The 14,472-nt window shown below is 38.5% G+C and overlaps 1 protein-coding gene across 4 annotated transcripts in view; it reads left to right on the top strand.

The window, feature by feature from the left end:
- The first annotated feature begins 533 nt into the window (after positions 1-533).
- The window catches only part of LOC122970838 (dynamin binding protein), a 51,790-nt gene continuing 37,851 nt past the window's right edge, over positions 534-14,472 (top strand). Inside the window, exon 1 of one of the 4 annotated variants that reach the window (XM_044337120.1) lies at positions 534-1,132. The gene's annotated coding sequence lies outside the window, so the exon portion shown is untranslated. The remainder of the gene's footprint in view (positions 1,133-14,472) is intronic. The other 3 variants (XM_044337123.1, XM_044337122.1, XM_044337121.1) reach the window with 3 other exon arrangements.

The following is a 14,472-nucleotide window of genomic DNA, read 5'->3' as shown; positions in this document are numbered from 1 at the left end:
AATACCTGCATCCTTAATCAAGAGAAAAGTGCTCATTTGGCATAAAAATGACTCATGTGAGTGTTACAATATACTGTTTTTTTTATTTTATTGAAGTAATATAACTGTGGTATTAATGTTTAAGCCCAATTTTAAAGTTGTAGCTGGTGAAGGTGGAGCTACTTTTAACTGATTTACATTCTGTTGGATAGTTTAGCATCATGTGTTTTGTTTGTCAAATTTGCATCAGCAACTAAACTATAGCTGTCATATAAATGCAGTGGAGTTAAAAAAAAACAACAACACAATTTTCCCTCTGAACTGTATAAAATACTTAAATAATTTGATTTATAATGAAATTTTAAAATTAATTTTAATTTAAAATGTGGTTATGATGTTTTGAGATTTAGGATAGTATTGTTTAGTTTTATGTTGGATGTCTTATTTATGTTGTTATATCGCCTTTATGTATCTTGGGACCATGGTGTAAATAAGTATTCTCACTTTGACATGTTGTTTTGGATTTTGTTTTATGTCTGTGATCCATTAATAAATCATAGTACACACATGTAGTAACTTTGCACCACTGGTTATTGCGTTAGTGACAGTAACTGCACGTGTCTACATTTTATGAAAACATACATATATAAACCTGCATATCTTCACTTTATTACCTTTAAAACTGAGTCATAGCTGAATTTAGTTGTTTATGAAATACTTTTGGAAGCACTTTTCTTTTCTTTTCAGTCAGGCATTAGCCGGGCAAGCTGCGGGTCTCTCTGGGAAAAGTGGGTGGCGTTGTTGTATGCAGGCATGGAGAGAGACGCGGACCAGCTCTGCAGCTGCAGTTTCTAATGTGATGACAGCTGATTCTACCGAGACACAACCGGGGCCGCCGTGTCTCTTTCCACTGTCAACATGTTTCCTTGACTGTCACGGTGAAATAAAGCTGTCCTGTCCTCTCCTGGAGATAATAATGACTCTGCGTTCAGCTCCAAAGCTGCGGGAAGTGTAGCTGCTGAAAAGTTGCGCCGCGGAGAGAAAAAGCTGCTCCGCCACCACATCAGCAAGCCCTGAAGAAGTTGGATATCTTGTCTGACTGGATCTAACTTAACGGCCAGGGTCCACTTTTTCCTCTCAAACCACTTCACAGGTAAGAGAAGTCTTCCTGTTTGACTTTTTGTTTCTTTTATAGAGCCGCACGAAACAGAAAGACGCCCATGTGTGATGAATGATACACGTTTATGGTAACACAAGGGTACTTTTAACACATTATACTTCTCTAGCAGACTGTATATTAATTACACTCCATATTCCTCTGTTATACGTTTCTGAACAGCTTTGTGCTGTAATAATCAAGTGCTGACAGTCGTTTGGGCGTACTTTGAGCAGGATTTATCCCTCCACACTGACACACACACACACACACACACACACACACACACACACACACACAGAGTTGAGTGTGCAGCAGCCTCAGTCAGTGCTGAGTGTGAATACTGAGCTCTCAGGCTCACTGACTAATGACGTGAGCTGAATGAGTGATGGCAGTGAACACAAGTGCTGCAGACCCAATAATCCCCCTGCTGTCTATCTGTCTGTGTGTCTGTGTGTGTGTGTGTCTGTCACCTGTGGCTGCTGCCTGTCAGTTGTTCCACCACCATGTGACACACAGACAGACACACTTATGTATGGGGGTCTGGTCACAAACAGTCTGATCGATCTATTCTATTCTGTTTTCCTTTATTCCATCATGTTCTGTTGTATGTAGTCTGTTCTGTGCTGTTCTATTATGTTTCGTTCTGTTCTCTTCTGCTCTATTTCATTTAATTTTTATCCTGATCTGATCTATTCTCTTCTGTTCAATCTGTTAAGTTGTATTCTGCAAATGCGGTTCAGTTTTCACAGTTCCTCTGTTTACTTCTTCCAGTTTTTTCTATTCTATTCTATTAATGTTCTGGCATTGCGTACTTTAACGTTCGGTGATACGGATTCAATCCTCTTATCACAGTTTATGTAATTTTATATCACAGTTGAGACATTAATGCCTAAATTTTGCTGAGAATCAATCAAAAAGAAGAAGCTATTGAAGGATAAAATAAACAGTCAGGAATTTCTGTTATAGATAATACAGCAAACGAACTCCCTTGCAAAACAGGACACTTTGTAAAATGAATGCAAAAATCACATAAAAATACAAGTTTAAATCCATAAAACAGTTCCTGCTCATTGCCCACAGTGACGTAATAAACCTCAAGATATTAAAGGGATAGTTACCACAGTATGAAGAGTATTGCAAAAATCTGATTGTACACAGATTTACACAGCTCACTGTCTATACATCACCATATTGCCCTCTCATACATTTAATACCATTACTTTATATCCAGATGAAATGTGTTATATTCTCTTCTATTATTTCATCACATTCTATAGTTTGTAACAACAGTGTATTAAATTCTCTGTTCATTTTACTCTATTTGCATCTACTCTTCTCCGCTCTGCCAGGTCATATCCTGTTTTGACCGCTCTGTTCAGTTATTTTTCTATTCTATTCTGTTCTTTTCTATTCTACAGAGCATTAGCCTTTGTTTGAGTTAGACGTTACTGAGATAATTAACACACTGCTCCAGTTCCACATTGGTCAGTTTGGGTCACTGGCTGATCAGACCACAGTGTGAAGACTAAATTAGTGTTGATACAAACATTACAGCAATTGTGTTTTGTAGTTTACACAGAGAAACATGTCAGTGTCGTGTAGGCTACATTGTAAGGTGTGTAGACTTAAGAGCTCAAATTATGTCCAGTTTGTTACTTGAACTGGGTCAACTGACCTGAATTTGTGGAAAAAGCTTACAGTGTGTGTGCTGCAGATGCTGTTCACACTATGGAGCGCAGTATGGACCAGACTTTATCTGCTGGAGCTGACAACCATACACATGTACAGTATGGCTTTAAAAAAAAAACAGATGTTAATAAACAGAATGGATTTTGAGGAGAAATCTCCGAATTGTACTGCTCAAGTGGAAAAGCCAAGAATGACATTGGTCAAAAATTTCAGTAGTGGAGAATTAGCAGGGAGCTCCTGGTATGACATTAGAGTATATTGATTATTTAGGTGTATTGCAGTTCTGTAATATCGCAAATCAACATAGATGTCGTCTTTAGCAGTTTAGTAGACTATTTATTGTTGAACTATCAGAACAGACAGGTACCTGTCTATCAGAACAGACAGGTAAAGCAGCATTGATCTCTGTACTGTATGTTTCTGAGCCATGACATACCTGTGTGTTTGTTGTATTAGCAGAATACAGCGTGTATCTTACGACAACAGTGGTATTTACTCACAGCTTTAGTCACTAAGTGTTTGTCAAAATAGTGAAATCTTGACTGCGCACCAGTTTATCATCTCCCTCCATATTTATTATCATGTCCTGTTCCATATCATTTCAGTTTCCAGTTGTGTTTCTGCTGCAGGTTCAGTGTTAGGAGTTATGAGCACACACACACACACCATAAAGGCCTTCACATGCTTCTTTGCCTGCAGTGATCTCTGCATCAAAGTGTATTTGACCTTCTCCTTCATTTGAGTACATACCTGGCAACCCTACCTGAAGTCTGCTCTTCCGCTTCTTTAACTAGACTATCAGAGCATTAATCAAGTGAGGATTATCTTCTTTTTCTCCCTGCTTTTGTATTTAGTGCTCAGTCAGGATTTTGGATGCACATAAACATCCTGCACACTGAATTATTCACCACTGGCAACAGTGTCTTATATCTGCACTTGTTCACAAAGAAACTTGAGACGTTTGTGTCAGTTTGCATGTGTTACATGTCACACAAACACTATGCTGTAGATATCCCATAAATCTGGTGAAACATATCATAACCGTATGTGTATTTATATCCAGTAATAAAGCCTTGTAACAGCAACATAGATTATACATCACATCAGAATGCCAAGCAGGATTAACAATTTAAATAAAAAATATAAAAACAGTAAAAAAAAATAGAGTGTGAAGACCTTGATGACGCATGTAAGAAATGGTGAAATAAACAGCTTGCAAACTGCAGGCCTCCAGTGTATTTATTGTATCATGGTGGCGTTTTGAGCACCACTGCTCTTCATCAGACTCAGTGGTACTCGAAACGTCACTTTGGTACAATAAATAAGCGGAAATTGGAGCCCAGCAGTCTGCAAGCTGTTTCTTCGGTTTATTTCATGATTTACTCACTTCTAAGCACCTGTCCTCTCCGGTTTGGTTTGATCTTGCATGTAAGAAATGGAAAACTTTCCACTATTACGTGTGCCAGCGCTCCTGAGAAAGGCATTTGTCAGACATGAAAAAATGACAAGATTCCTCACATTCTTTGCCGGCAGCACTGTATTAGTTAAACTGGCTTAAAAGGCAGAAGAATTAATTAGATTTGAACTGCATGTGAAGGTGGGGGGGGGCAAGTTCACTGCCGGTATGAGCAAAGGCTGCAGAGTAGGGGGTGAGACATTCACATTACTCCTCACGTATTAGAATGAACGAGGACTAGAAAAGTTGCCTTCCTCCTTCTTCTTTACCATAAATACTTTATCATTCATTATTTAGAAAGAATTGAGGATGATAACATTTCAAGAAATGTGCTGAATCCATATCAGTGAAAAAGTTTAAAAACACTTCATCCTTGTCTTGATGGACATAATAATGGAGTTTCCAAAGACAGAATTAGACATAACAGCCATGGAGGCAGAGAGAAGTTGTACATGCTTGAGATAAGACCAAACACAAGACAGCGCTCCATCAAGGGTCAATAATCTGCAGTTTGTTAGCTGTTACTTTCAGAGTGCTACTGCTCAGAGGATAAATTAGTCAAATAAGTTGCTGAAATTTGGACTGATAGACATGAAAGACACATAAATGTCCTCTACCTTTGCTAATGACCCTTTTGATCTCTGCACAGTGTACACTGATGCTCTGAAGCTTGAGTGTTGGTGACAAAAGTGACTTATAGGATTGTGTATCTTGGTTCCCTATGGGATCTACCCACTAGTATTATAACACTACTACGTGGACAGCAGTTTAGGAGTCTAGTTTTATGGAACATATAGAGTTTTGCTGAGCTTTTACAACCTATTTGGCTTTATTTAATTATGTGCCATTACTTCTGAGACTAAGAGCAATCCATTTTCAAGATTGATGTAGCTGGCACTGCAGTATTTTGGGCCTAATGCTGATTTCCAATGCAGATGGTATTTCAATCTTCTGCCTAGATTATGAGTCCCAATGAGCTGTCCCAAGAGTGGATTCACCAATATATCAACAGCACAATCGAGTCCAGTTTGGGAAACTCATCAAAGCAGACCAGGGTTATGCCACTTTGGCAGCCTCTTGTTAATGTCCTCACTTCAACCCTGAATTGCTGAATGTTTGGGAAGAACATGGAAGTTTCCGTAGAAGAGAACACATACTTAACTCTCCATGTTTCTGCAGGCATGTCATGATATGAATCCAAGGGAGAGATCAGTTATGTAACAGCTCATATGTAAACTATTAGGCTTCAGCCATGTTTTAAGGGTGCGGCATATCATTGGGCACCTCTGGGGTCCTCTCAGGGAAAACCCTCTGCCTTCCAAACACATCCCTGTATCCGTGACAACGGAGCCTCGGCCCTCTGAGCGCAGACATCTGAGCTGTCCTCCCCACTGTGGAAATGTTTATGCAAAAGAGCAGTTCCACCCAGTGTATATGTGTGTGTGTGTCCACGTGTGTGTGTGTGTGCCATGTGTGAGTAATATTTAACATGTGCATGCTTGAGAAAGGAATGGAGGAATAAATATGGGACAAACAAGGAGGAGTTATGGGAAAGAAAGGAAAAGTTAGGATGAAATGTAGCCGGAAAATAAGCACATTCTCCAGGGAAATGCCTCCATGTTAGCCAAACTGCTGGATGCTGCGCAGCAGAGCGAGTGAAAATGTGAAGACAGAGAAGGATTGAGATCCATGGATGAGCCAGAAAAAAAAAAAAGTATTTCCAGGCTTTTCCACAGACCCGCCCTGGGTTTCCCTCCTACATTCATGTAGCAGAAACACATCTTGCACTGTTCTCTCTACTGTTATAAAAGTTAAACACAATGAGCAATAAACCCCCAAAAAGTATTTTAACTAGTATACATAAGGCAGAAAGCAGAATCATGAATGATCACTCACAACACATCCTGCTGTTTCAAACACAAAGTTTTGTCCAGAGGAGATACAAACAAGACGGGACTGGCTGCAGAAGTACAGAGGTGTGGAAGATGACTGATGTGAGGGGAGTCATAGTCGGGCTTGTCCTTCCGTGAATCAGCTCATTGTCAGCCAAGAAAGAAATAGCTGCTCTCTAGCTCAGGACCTGTCTTGGTTAACCACAGATACGTTTATAGCGTTACTGTATTTGTCACAATCCCTCCCACTGTTCTTTATGTTTAAGCTGAGGCCAGTTAGAAAGTAACAAATATCTCATAGTGATCTTTATCCCAACAGTCTGCAAGGTTGGCGTTCTGTAAAGCAAGCAACACAACACATATTTGGTTTAATTACAGTATATCATCTAAATTACATCATCTGAAATTGAATATAAAGTTGAATGTACTACTTAAACTGTCATTTGTTAACAGCTATTAGATTTTGCAAGCTAAATGTTATCACAGCTGGTAGGTATAATGGTAAAAAAAAGTTCTAAAATGAGTATGTATTTCCACTTTTTACAGACTTTTATGAAGCTGCAAGGATTCACAACACTGAATGTCAGGATGTACGTGAATACTGATAATGTTATGATTCACTGGTAAACTTGATATGTCATCCAAACCACATTTGTTAGGATTTTTGTTTGAGCTATTTTAAATAAAAGGAACAGTCCTTCCAGTCTCTTGATGTAAGCAATTTGAATTGATGGTGGCCTCGTGACAAAATAGGCTTTGTTTCTACTTCACGCTATAGTTTGTATTGAAATGCAGACTGGGCATGTTAGCGTACAGTACATTATGTCTGCATGCCATTACATCCATCTCTCTGTATGTATTTACTTTGTTCACATGTTTGAGTGGAGCAGGACGGCTTTGCCAAATGTTTCAGCAGAGTTTGGCATCTTTTAGGCATTTGACTGAGCTTGCCAGATGTGTTCTTTTTATCCACTTGGCTGAAGTCACGTAGCGCTGCCTCATCTGATTGAAATGCACTATAAAGCCAGACTGCTCTCACATGCCGCCTCTTGTTGTTTAGAGCAATGACATTAGAACACAGTGTTGTACAATATTGTATCTTGAGGTTATTATGCTTTTATCAGATAAAAAAAGATTAGATGAACTGCAAAAACTTGGATTGTGACATGTGATAAAGGCCCATAACATTACATGTTGCACGATATGTGGATTAGAGCTGAAATGATGAGTTGATTTAGCAATTGACAGGAAATTAATTAGCAACTCTTTTAAAGGAAAAGGCTGGCAGTTTTCTATATTTTTTTCTACTCAATTCTATTTTTCTACAGTATATTTTCCACAAATATCACATGCAGAGCCAAAGCAACAATGAACTGATCCTACTTACAAGTATTCTGTGTGTATTCAAAGTCTGATATATTGTATTCCTCTGTGCCATAGAGCTCCGTTGTTGTCCAAAAACTATTAAAAACACGTTAATGAGCCACACCAGTGCACTGGGTGACATGTTCATTCACCCAGAAGGCAATGGTTACCGTTTAGAAACAAAGACTAATAATAGCGATCACATTTTCACCCTCTGGAGACTAGTTCACACGGATCACAACCTCCTGACTTTGTGCTACATCGTAAACTTCTCAAAGAACTTCAGTACAAAGTCAAGAGGTTGTGATATGTAGCACAACAAGCTAGCAAAGCTCTGGAAACAGAACAGCGTTTCCATGCACGTGCAGTACCATAAGAGGAAGTACTCTCCTGAGACTCAAAACATGATCGCTGTTATTAGTCTTTGAAGCTGTTTCTTAAGAGTAACCATTATCTTTGGGGTGAAGGAACATGTCACCGGGTGCAACAGTGTGACTCATTGATGTGTTTTTAATAGTTTTTGGATACCGACAGAGTTCTACAGCACAGAGCAATACCATGTATCAGGCTTTCAATATATGCACAATACTTGTAAGCAGGATCAATTCATTGTTGTTCTGGCTCTGCACATGACATTTGTTGACAACAAGAAAAATATAGAAAATCGCCGGCCTTATTCTTTGATAAACAATTAAGCATTTATGTCATTTTTCAGAGACAATGTGCCAAGTAATCTTGACCTTTAGGAAAGAATTTTTTATTTTCTGACATTTTACAGACCAAACATAATAATGTATTAAGAGATTAAGAGTTTCAGCCCTCATCTGGATCCAACAGGGAAACCTCAACTAAATGGTTTTTTGTGTTTGAGTTTCATCAAAATAATCTTTGACAAATTAATTTTTTATCAAAGTTTTTTTTGTTTGTTTTATTTTGTTTCTCAACCATGTTATCCAATTATGTCCTTCATTTATTACATTTTGTCCCTGAAGAAAACCGGTTACGTCATCGTGCCACAGGGGGTCTCTGAGGGTCTGACTTTATAAACACATGCTGAGAAAACCACATGACTTGTGTTGACAACTGTCAGATAGAGAGAACCCTCTCACTCCCCCCCCTCCTCCTTCCTCCCCACATCACATGTGCTGAAAGATTAGACGGTCAAAAGGAAAGCGACAGATGTCCCACGGTTTTTAACATCCAGAACCGTCCACCGGCTGTCCACCTGTTTTAGTTATGTTGTTTTGAGGTGAATGCGTTTCAGTGGACTCAGCATTCTGGATGGGAGGACTACACTGCTGCGCTGCACAACGAGTCACCAGTGAACAATTAGTATCAAAAGACATCAGCTGTCATCCAGTCCACTCCAGAGGATTCTGCCCGTCTGTGTGTGTTGACATCCATGCACAGGCACGTGCCAGTCTGCCACTGCAGTGTGTTTGAATAGGATGAATGATACAAGGGTTGTGCACCGGTGTGAGCCTCGCCCTGGCAGGCAGACAGATAATGAGGCAGCGGCTTCATTGTTGGCATCAGATGACCCTGTTCAATAAAAGATACAGGCAGTCAGCAGATCCTCCACCCTGCGCTCACACTGACAGTCCACTAACTGTAGTGTACCTGTAGAGACAGGAACACTTGAGATGCCTTGCAGCAGTGGCAAATGTAGACCAGTTATTACATTTATGCAGTTATGTACAAATATGGACAGTATATCTGTCTTTTTATAAGAAATCTTATTCATTATCAGTTAATCTTTTATTAATTTTTTCAACGAACTGGTTAATTGTTTAGTCTATTTTCATGTCAGAAAATAGTAAAAAATGGTAAGAGGTTCCTAGAGGACAAGCTGATGTCTTCATATAGCTTGTTATGTCCAACCAATAGCAAAAAACCTATATATGTTGGATTTAAAATTATATAGCACAAAGAAAAGCAGAAAATCCTCACATTTGAGAAGTGCCTGATGAATCTTCTTAAAGAGTCATCAATGATGGAAATGGTTGTCAGTTAAATTGCTGTCAGTGAATTCACTAATCAGTTATTTAACTAATTATTTCAGCACCATTGCTCAGTCACTGTCAACTACATCGGACACGGATATGATGCAGATTAATGACAGAGTGTAGAACTGACAGTACAGTATGAGCAGTAATTGAGACATGTACACATTTAAAAGCAGCAGACATTTTGACCTGTCATTACAGAAAAGAACAGAGGTTAAACAAATATCATTAATGACGACTCAGTGTCTCATTTCAGAGAACGAGCATAGACAATACCAGACAATACTGCAGTTGTGATCAATGTCATTAATTGTTTTTACCTGCTGTAAAGTCAAAATGTTTGCCATGAAAAAGGTCTATGGTAATAATATGCTTAGAAAATAGTCACTTGATAAAATGTAATATCATTTATCCTCTATTATAGATTCTACCTGCCTAAATGTACAATTTGATTTGAATGTAATGTAAGTATTAAATTCTTTCATGCTCACATTATTGTATTTTAGCAGCTGTTCCAGTTTTAGTTTAGCTGTGAGTTTATTTACACTAAACCAGGCAATATTCTTGATAGGCTTACTGTGATATCTTTCTCATCAAAATACCTTATATATTTATCAAATGTGGGGTCATTTTTATGTCGCTTGTTTTTCGTATCCAGTTAGTTTGCATGTAAGACAAACGGTAAACCTTTCTGTATTATGCAAGCGGATACAAATGGAAACAGTTAAGCAAGGGTGATGATAGTCTCAGGGACACATCTTAGGTTAGACAGTTGGTGCTTTGGCCCACTGTCAGTGTGTGTATGTGTGTGTGTGTGTGTGTGTGTCAGCTGTTGACATAGCTGTCTGTCGTAACACTGTGACTTTCTCCAGGACAGTGCCAAGTGGCACACGCAGTCTGAATGTCTCATTCACCCTGTCTTCTTAAAAAAAAAGTCTCATCAATAACCACTACTGTTTTATCAATGCTGTTAAAAGGACGCTTTGCTCTGGTGTATAAATACCAATGACGGCTTAGTCTAAAACTCTTCTTTCAAAATCAAACTTAATGCCGTCCTGTTAGAAAAGTATTCTGTATTGTGTGTCTGGTTACTTAGTTATGATCAGAGTCCCATTCCTTATCAGGACAGCGTAGATCATAGGAGAAGAGACACGCCTGTTTTGGTTTTGTTATGAAGACCTTTTTAGCGTATGAACTGCCCCTTGTACTTTTCCATGAATCATTCCGCAGCGGTGGGTAAGCTGTTAATACTTCATGGTTGATTTTATTGATAAACTCAAGTGGACATGAATATGTAGAAATGGTTGCTAGTACTTGAGGTTTATCTGGTTCTCTTTCATTGACGGAAGGACAGTAATCTGGTCCAAGCTGGCACTGATTCAACAATACCGACCTTGGTTGAAAGATTTCCTCCAGACATGCCTGCTACTCCTGACGTGATCCTGTTTTTCCCTCTTTTTTTTTTTTTTTTTTTCAAATCCAAACAAAATGGTCCTCATCTGGTGCTTGTTGTGAGTCAGAAGCATAGACTTAGTATAAAGAAGCCACTGACACACTCAAACAAGGACAGTATGCTTTTGCAAAGAGAGGCAGAAATGTACACAAGGAATGACTATATACAGGTGAAACCATTTCTGTCAGCTGTAAACAGAATACAAATAGTGCAAAGAAGTGAAGAGTGCTGAGGTAAATTTTAAATGGTAAAAAAAAGACACTTTATATACATTTATATATAGTAGGTGGTTAATCTTGGAATATATTCCCATTTTATATTTTACATGAACAGGTTCTCTAATCCCTAAACTTGCTGATATGTAATTTCATTTGTTCAGTGGAAATGTGATACTGGCCTACAGGGAGTAGAATGAACAAGAATTAGTGGGATAGATGGAGTAAATCCACAAACACAAAATGAAACTAATTGCTCTTGTCCTTGGTTAAATTAGGAGAAACTTGTTTGAAGCGGGGCTGGGTCTTTTACTGATGTAATAGTGGTAATGAGACATGAAACCAGATGTCATCAGGGATTTCAGTTATTGTAATTTTGTAATGAAGCTTAAAATTGTGTTTTTTTTGGGTCCTAAAAGCAGAAGTGCAGTGAAATGACTCATTTCAGGATGTTTCATTTGTGCTGAATATGTAGCATTAGTAGGTGCCCATGAAACAACATCACATTAACAACATATATACCAATATTTAGTATTTGGTATATACAGTACAGTAACAACAATAAGAGTTTACAGCCATTTTAATTTTGCTTGTGAGAATGCAAACATTTGCTAATTACCAGTAAAGACGAAGTAGAGCTGAGGATGATGGAAATGTCATTAGTTTTGCAGGTATCTAGTCATAAACAAAAATATTGGGCAAATTGGAGTTTTGACTTGATAATGGCGCCAGATGAAAATTCATTCATAGAGTCCTTGCTGTTTATCCTCTATGAACCTTGAATATCTGTAGCAAGGCTACATGCATGGCAGTCCATCTAATCTTTTTCAAGATATTTCACTCTTAACCACAAATGTCAAGTTGTTGGCGGCACCAGAGGAAAAGTCAGGGGGATCACCAGAGTCACAAGGATGCATCATCAGGACATTATGATTGTTGTACAAACTGTCAGGGCAATCCATCAAATAATTATTGAGATATTTCATTTTGGACCAAAGCGATGGACCGACAGAGCAACTAAAACACAGCTGCAAGCCTGGCTGAAAATATTATGATTTTTATCAGTTTCACCTTGCCCTGCTTGGAAGCTTCTGTACTGTAACATATCCGACAGACTTGAGGCAACACACAACTCAGCTAACGTAAGCATTAATGCAGTAACCAGTCATGCTGTTACTCATGTGACACTTGTGAATCATTTTGGTACCTGCTGCTAAGAACTGCATTTCTTAGAAGAAGTATAACCTCTCATGTTATTTATCAAGGGTAATCTCCAGTGTTTACACACTTAATTGCATTAACAGTTGTTGAACATAAAAGATATGAGCTTGCTTTAATGTGCCAGCTGTCCTGTATGAAGTTGAATAGAATGATATTCAACTGCTGTACGCATGTGGCCACAGTATCACTGGAAAGCTGAACGCTGTTGCCATCAGGCTGCCTGTGTTGTCGGTGTAAATGTGACCAAGCATAAGGGCCACTGACACACTGACAGATCCATAAATAACACTAAGGAGCTTGTCTGGCTGGATGCAGATCTTCGGATTAACTTCATGGGAGCTTCAGCAGTCCCGTGACTCCTTTGCAGGTTCTGGCACTGCAGTCAGGTGGAAAGAGATTTGATTTCCTGGTTCCTGCTTTTTAATTCAACAGTTGTAGTAGCACGCTGACCTAGATGCACGGAGTCAAGCAGTGAAAGAGGTCATTTTGATTCATGTGCAGTAGATTTTTACCACATCAATTATTAGTAGAAATTAATTAATATAATTACTGTAAACAACAACAACCTTTGGCGAATAGATTGTCATTTACACATAGAAATCATGATGTGTACTTTTACAGGAAACTTGCTTGATTGCTGTAAGAGATAAAGGGACACTGCTCTGTTTCACACAAGTCTTCTAGAGTATTATTCCTGTAAGAAAAAACAAAAAAAGGAGGCCTGTTGAAATATTTTTTACAACATATTTAATCTCTTGAGTAAAATCAAGCACAAAGCAAAGTTTTTAAGTTTCTTTTTGCAACAGACAGCAGTGGAATTTATGAAATCGCTTACATGGTAACAGTACCACTGTCATCCAACAGAGGGCACCTGTTATTTAAATCGTGGTCTACTATTCTTATCTAGCAAATAGTATCACAGATCAGTTTAAAAAAAAAAAAAAAGATGGCACGCTGTATGTACATCCAGACATTTGCATCTGAATCACACAATAAATCACGTCAAGAGTTCAACCATAACTGATTTTTACTTGAACCGTAAAAACCTGCAAACCGTTTCGTTTCAGGTTGATGGGTTCGTTCCATCGCCTCAACAAAGAACAGAGGAAATAGATAGGAAACCCTCTCATTTGCATACCTATAATCAACAACATGACTCGAAGTCACCAAGCTAAAGCCCTGCAAAGTGCATGCCACAAGTGATATTTTTAAAAACGCAATTTAAAGTCAATGGTTTCACTTGTGGTTTGTCATTTCCTTTCTGTTGCAAATGGCTCACTTGTGATGCTGTTTTTAATTCATGGCACAAGTGTTGGTTGAACCTTTCTTCAGCGAGTATGACAATTCAGCAAAGTCCTAACAGAGTGCTTTTTGCCCTCTAGGAAGGAGATGAGATATCTTTATTTACTTCTCACCTGCCAAAGACACAAATCAAAGCATTTCTAAACCTTCATCCCTCTAAAATGTGTATCTGTTAACTGCTACAGGCCTTTTACACTCAGACAGGTCGAGCTGTGAGTTCATGAGATCATGATGACTCACTGTCTCATGGAAACCATTCCTCGTAGATGGCTGATCTGTATTCACCTGTCTGCATGTCAGGACATGTTTTTATTTTTTTACAGGTAGCTATTGTTTCATTTGAACTGAGGATAAGCAGAAAGATGAATAATTGTACAGACTGTGCTGAGAAATTAAGAAGAAATCACATTTCATTCTTGAAATAAGGATAGATGGGCATTTACATTAGCCATGTTACATTTAGTGTGCATTAATGTTTTCTTGTCAGTTATTTTATGCAGTGTCATGTCAACATAATGCTGCATAAAATAGAAATTAACAAAAAAAAAAAAAACACCATAGTGTCTTGTCCACTGCACAAACTGATGAGCCTGTTTGTGCTCATTCCTGGCTGTTTTTTCAGCCTCTCACTGGACACCTCCCCTTGGCTTGCATTAGTTACTGCCTTGGCTCGGGTTTCATTGCGGCTTTAACACTGTGTGGTGTTGAGTTCACAATCTAGTACACTGAACAGTG

This window comes from Thunnus albacares, chromosome 20 (assembly GCF_914725855.1).
Source record: "Thunnus albacares chromosome 20, fThuAlb1.1, whole genome shotgun sequence".
In the NCBI taxonomy this organism is placed as follows: Eukaryota; Metazoa; Chordata; class Actinopteri; order Scombriformes; family Scombridae; genus Thunnus; species Thunnus albacares.
Note: the sequence above shows the minus strand (reverse complement) of the source record. Positions and strands in the feature narration are given on the sequence as shown.